This window comes from Aedes aegypti, chromosome 2 (assembly GCF_002204515.2).
Source record: "Aedes aegypti strain LVP_AGWG chromosome 2, AaegL5.0 Primary Assembly, whole genome shotgun sequence".
In the NCBI taxonomy this organism is placed as follows: domain Eukaryota; kingdom Metazoa; phylum Arthropoda; class Insecta; order Diptera; family Culicidae; genus Aedes; species Aedes aegypti.
The window spans coordinates 22,445,659-22,451,944 of record NC_035108.1 but is presented as its reverse complement, the minus strand read 5'-3'; the positions used below and the strand labels follow the sequence as shown (position 1 = coordinate 22,451,944).

Genomic DNA, 6,286 nt, shown 5'->3' with positions numbered 1-6,286 from the left:
AAGTTATCATGGCAGAATCCCTTCCTTGATTTCTGGATCCCTAAGATTTTTTACAGAAAGCTTTTATGAAATCCGGCTTGGAATTGCACAATAATTCAATCCCATAATATGGGCAAATTGATCATTATTTTACAAATTTGTGTTCTATTATCCTTCGGAATCAAATATTGTCGAACAAATCTCGACAAAACTAGTACTCCATCGATCTTTATCAGATTTTACAATCTAATTTTCGTGAAATAATATTCAACATTTCATAAAAATAGTTTTAATATCAAAAAATCAAAATGGCGCAAAGGGGCAAAATTGATCACCATTTAACAAAACAGGTGTGAACACAAAAAAATTCCCTATCTACTAAATTTTGGTCTCCTGAATCTAAAAGTGATGTCAAAATTCTTAAAACTCGATTATTTCATCATTTTACTTTAAAAACTTTGAAGATCTGCCTTATACGCCTAAAAGTAGGCAATTTCCTTTGAAATAAGCACATTGGTCTAGAATAACCAGTTTTATGAGCAAAACACTAAGCTTGCTATGCTATTTGATATCAACAATGAGTTCAGTAGTTCATACTGAAGCTTACACAACATTTGAATCATTCAAAATACACATTTAGACATAGTACCAGTGGATTGTTTAGCATCGACATTTCCAACTGTATTGCTTACACCTTCAAAAAGTGTGAAAATTTCTAGGCAAAACTGACCCTAATAAAAATGAAATAGTTCAAAATCATTAAAAGACATCTATAAACTAGAAAACATGGAATGTCTGTGGTGCCAACGCAACCTTTAGCATCTTTGGGAGGAAATGTTATTTGGTACAGACCTGATCGAATTCGCCCCGGTGATCAATTTGCCCCCGGATTACGGTAATACTTTTCCTGTTATTTTTTCAATTAATTTCCTCTGAAGATTTGAAGGCTAGAGACATTTCAAAAACATGTATCTTTTTCAATATTTATGAAGGACTTTTGATTAACACGAATCAGAGCTTAAGCTTCAGTACATATTATTGAGTTTTGTTAACCCGTACTAAAAATACTAAAACCTTCACCGCGCATCGCCAACCGGAATAATTCCGGCCACAGGAACATTCCCGAGATCCTTTGACCACTTTAAGAAACTCATACTCGATCATACTTACAAAGAATAATTGAAAAATCCGTTAAGTGTTTGCTGAGCGGTGAGAATTGCCGTTTTTTCATTCACTCAGGCAACAAATTCAATAAATTCATTGAGAACTGTTTAGAACTAATACTAGAGTACAACAGATACTTGAATGCATTTAATTAAAAAATAGTTGTGCGATTCCATAATATGCTGTGTCATTTTTATTTGTTAGGTTTCTTAAACTTTTCGATTTAATTCAGTGAAGATTGGTAATTGATATAGGGCGTCTGTGCCGAGAGTAGAGGCAATAGCTACGAGTTGAGGATTAAAAAATCGTAAAAAACGGGAGCTTGTTTTTTGTATCTGTATACGTAATTCGAAAGCTTCTCTATTCAATTTCACGTAAAAAATAATATTAGAATGATTTCACAGAATTGGAGTTCTGGTAACTAACCTGATCGTTTTTTTATTGGAAAAAAACATTTATCGTTCTGACCAATATTGATCGTTTTTGACCACTTTTGGTAATTTATTATTGTTTATTATTTTTGATTGTTTTCGGTTTTTCCAAACGATTAGGTTAGTTATCAGAAATGCACCGAGAGTTGTATTCAAATTAGTTTTAGTTTACAGGAAACATATCAACAAAGGTAAAAATTCACACCAGTTGAGAATACTAGCAATGACAAAAATGAGCTTTCGTTATGCCTCACGGATATACGATTGAGAAATGTTACCTTGTCCAATCAGATAATTTTATGAAGCTTGACAAACTATCCCGCTGGATACCGCATCAAATTTCATTTTCATGGAACTTATGCATGTTTAAATTTTAACATAATTTTACCTATCTTAACCCTTTCGTCTAACCTCTCAAGAACTAAGGGTGATTTGCGCATAGGGGACAAAACGCTCCATCCTCGATTTGGACGAACGATGTGTTTTAAAATGCTCTTATTTACCCTAGATTATAGAAAATGGATAAAAATGCTTCTTTTAATATATTTCCATGTGTTTTTCGCAAGAAAATCATAAAAAACGTATAAAAACGTTTTTCGCTGTTTTCGTTGCAATTTTGTGTGGTTTTCAAGGTCATTTTTTAGGTCGATAAATAATCAAATTTCTGAAACTGTCACTGACAGCCAACTTGTGCACTGGCATAGTTCGTATTACATGCAAAAATATGTTAAATTTGTCTTTGAAGGACCAAAACTCTAATCAACTCGTAGGGCAAAACGCCCCTCCCTATTTCATAACCATATAAGGGAGTCGTGAATTCGATTTTCACCGAGAAGACGTGAAACTTTTTCACAAATTTCACATCAATGTGATATTTGGTTTTACGGTCGTTCTTAAACTTCCACTCGGCTGGTTAGCCGTAAGCCACGATTCATAATCAATTTAAACAAGTATAGGATATTTAATTTTAATAATTCGAGCTACTTTCAGTGCAACCGTTGATCTCGAGTCGTAGAATAAACCTCCAAAAGGATTTAGGATATTTATGTGAAGAAACTATGCAATCTCTTTTTGCTTCAATATTTATATAATGATGTCACACCTTCCTGGTCCATCACAGTCTTGGTCAACTGCAAAAATGGATAAAGTTAAAACGTTATTAGATTCAAGATAAATATGTAACTTTCATTTTTTTTTATTATTATTGAGTTTTGCACCCCTAAGCTAGACTGAAATAGTTAACTAATGCTTCCGAAATAATCGAGTACTCACCAGATCGTTTGATTGTATGCAACAGCGAACGCTTTTCTTTCATCACTGCGGAAGCGTGGCATTCAAACAATGCCAACATTACAAATGCCAGGATAAGAAAAATGTTGAGATTCATGATTTCAAAGACGTTTGATAATACAAAAACCAACTGGCTGCATCCACAGGAATAGCTTTTATATGACTCTTGCTAAAGAATGAAATGAGTGCTATAATCTGTGTATGAACGTTCCACCTCGACAAATCTATATTACAACAATCACTCTGAAACAAAGTCTCGCAGAATTGTTCTAAACTTGTGTTTATTCAATGTCTAACTCCAAATTGTGTTATTTAGTTTTAGCGTGCCCAGATTGTTTTGTATTTGGTAGCTTCAGCGTGAAATATATTTAAAAGCGTGTAATTTTCGAAGCGGTAACCACCAGAAAAATGAACTGATAAATTTCAACTTAGCTGATACAGAAGCAAACTGTTGTTCAAACGACCACAAGAGTTTTGAAGGCTGTTCAGTCTATGCTTGGCAGGAAAACATGGAAATCCATTAAAAACTTAATTTTTATAACAAATTTGGAGTGGCGTATGCTTAATCACCTGCACCAGAATTATGAATTTTAATTCCTGAATTCGCACCCTTTTGGAGGATAGTGAATGAAGGAATTTCATGATTATTTTTCAATGATGCAAAGCAGCTTAAAGTTAAAAGTCATTCAACCGTTCATATTTTCCGTTGATCAAGCATTAACATTAACGACTTGCCTACTACTGCCTTTACCTGCAACCAAATGTTTCTTATTGTTATGGCAAAAGTTTTCTGAATTGTATTTTCTGTCAAGGCCTTCCCAAGAAGTGTTAGCAACCCCTGTGTGTTCAGCTTTTATTAACGTTAAGTTACGAACCGATTTCGCGTAATGGAGCTTTGACTTTGATATTCAAGCTCTCCAAAAAACATGAATTTTAAAGTTTTCAATAATTTCTCTGGATTTTTGCGTACAGCTATCACATGTAACTAATTAATAAACCGGGAAATCTCTCAGGAACAAGAGACGGTGGTAGGTCATTTGGCATAAAGTCGTTTGGCATAAAGCCTTTTGGCAAAAAGTCGTTTGGCATAAAGCATTTTGGCATAAAGTCGTTTGGCATAATGGTCATTTGGCATAAAGTCGTTCGGCATAATAGTCGTTTGGCATAATGAGTCTGAAACCAAAAATTTCTCAATTTTTCGCTTTTTACGTTTCTATTGAATCTTTCTGATGACATCAGGATTGCTTTGGAGTAAATGAATAGAAAATGACTCATTCACTCTTGAATAAATTTAAGCATATTAGGAAAGTTATTGCCAATAGTATTTTATTATTTATCCAGAAATTCCCCTTATTCATTTTTTTTTCTATCTTTATTAACGAGATTTTTAGCCCTGGGCTAGTTCATCTCAGGACCAACGGCTTTACTTCTTTTCCGAAGGAAGTCGTTTTTAGTGATTATCTCGGGCATGGGATTCGATCCCAGGTCCTCGGCGTGAGAGGCGTGTTTTCTAACCACTACACCAGGTCAGTCCCCAGAGCGCTTATTCATATATTAATTCTCCTTTTGAGTTTTGCTATTGGAACAAATTTTTGCACTGAAGTTTTTTATATATTTAGCACAAATTTACCCTTCTTTTAATTGCTCTTTTTTTTTCTAAATATGACGTAACCATAATTATAGGTATGAAAATTATTGATTTAAAATTTCAATAAATTTCTCCTTCTTTTATACTTTGGAGCTATATTTTTTAAGTATTTTTCTGTTCCCAACTGACAAAAGGGCGGCAACCGATAACATTGATCTGCTCAAATTATCAGCAGAAGGAGAAATCGATTACTGCAGTTACTTTGATGGGTTGTGCTACTTTTCCCCGAATGTCGGTACCCCGAATGTCGGTTCCCCGAACGCCAGTTCCCCGAATGCCAGTTCCCCGAATATCCCGTTTCCCCGACTAGCCCACTTCCCCGAAAAGTTTTTAGCATACATAATAGTCGTAACTTTATACATTTCAGGGTGATGAACGATCTGACCATCTAATATGCACCCTTCTTTATTTAATTGGCGGTTCTTTCGAGTTTACCGTCCTCAGCATTTTTGCCAACATGTATATAGCCGAGAAGGACAGAATACTTCCTTCTTTTGACTGTCTTTCGTTCTTTCTTGTCACCACTTTTCGGAGAAAAGTAGCACAACCACTTCGATGATTCTGAACGCACTTTTTTATGCCTTTTCGTTTTATTATGTCACAATAATTTTTGGCGTCCATTCTTCTATTGGTATAATTATAAATTTTGCCTTCTTTTAAAAATAGGCTGTTCTTTATATTTATAATGTTTTTAAAATTTTATTATTTAGTAAAGTTAAATGTTAACCATTTTTATATTTTGCTGTTTTATCAATTCTTGCCAGATGTGTTGTTAGAAGGATAATTTTTTTAGAACCTGCCAATGTTCAAGATACAGTCGAAGCGCGTTATAACGACATCGCAAGGGACCGTCGCAATAGAGAAAAGTCGTTATAGAGAATAGTTATGACCTCGAAATGTTTTTCATGGGACCGAAAAATGTCGCTATAGAGAGCTTTTGTCGTTATAAAAGTTGTCGTTATAACGAGCTTCGACTGTTTACTTTTTTTGGGGCAAATGCGTGATCTCCTTCCGAGATATGCTGGAAAAATATTATTTCAATCACAAATTTTCCCTTCTCTCGATAATAGACGGTGTTTTTGATGTACACTTCCAAAATTAGAATTTATATCGAACCGCTGAAAAGTTTTGCCACAAATATTTTCTTTTAAAGATGTGTTGTTTATTTGACCTATGCTGTGAACAGATTTTTTACGTTAGAGCCTTAAACATTTTGAACGAAAAAATAATCTGCTCTCGTATATAGGCTATTTTTGCATTAAGTCGTATTGATAGATCTTTGGATTAGAGCTTTTGATATTTTGCAAAAATAAATTCCATTAGGGGTATTCACTTAAAGTAGCGTATATTGAGATATTGGCGATGAAACGTTTCAAATGAAATATTCCTGTTCTGGCTCCAGGCGATAACAACAAAAAATCTATAATCTAGTTACCCAACAAAACTATCAAGCTTGTCAACAGTTTGTTTATATAAATTACGAGCTTTTATTCGAATCGTTTCAGCTAATGTTCACCTTAGTTGACGAACCTTCGACTGTATTATTCACAGCACCCAGAACTCCTACCGTTTCGTCAACGAAAACCAACCTTTGTACTGTTGCTACAAGAACATGTTATTCAACTTATTATTGTCAAATTGTTACCACCGCTTTTAATAATTTCTCAATATCATTCAAGTGATCCCAAGGGAAATTTTGCTTATGATTCATAAACGGAAAACAACGCAGCCTTTATACTTACTCAAATATCCAATTGCAGAACACTTCTTTTGA

General features: G+C 34.2%; 1 long non-coding RNA gene across 1 annotated transcript; it reads right to left on the bottom strand.

Annotated features, from left to right (window-relative positions):
* Positions 1–2,638: 2,638 nt before the first annotated feature.
* LOC5571270 lies at positions 2,639–3,963 on the bottom strand. The gene is made up of 2 exons (XR_002499435.1): positions 2,847–3,963; positions 2,639–2,704 (listed from the first exon to the last, which is right to left on the bottom strand). It is a non-coding gene; the product is annotated as an uncharacterized LOC5571270 (long non-coding RNA).
* Positions 3,964–6,286: the final 2,323 nt, after the last annotated feature.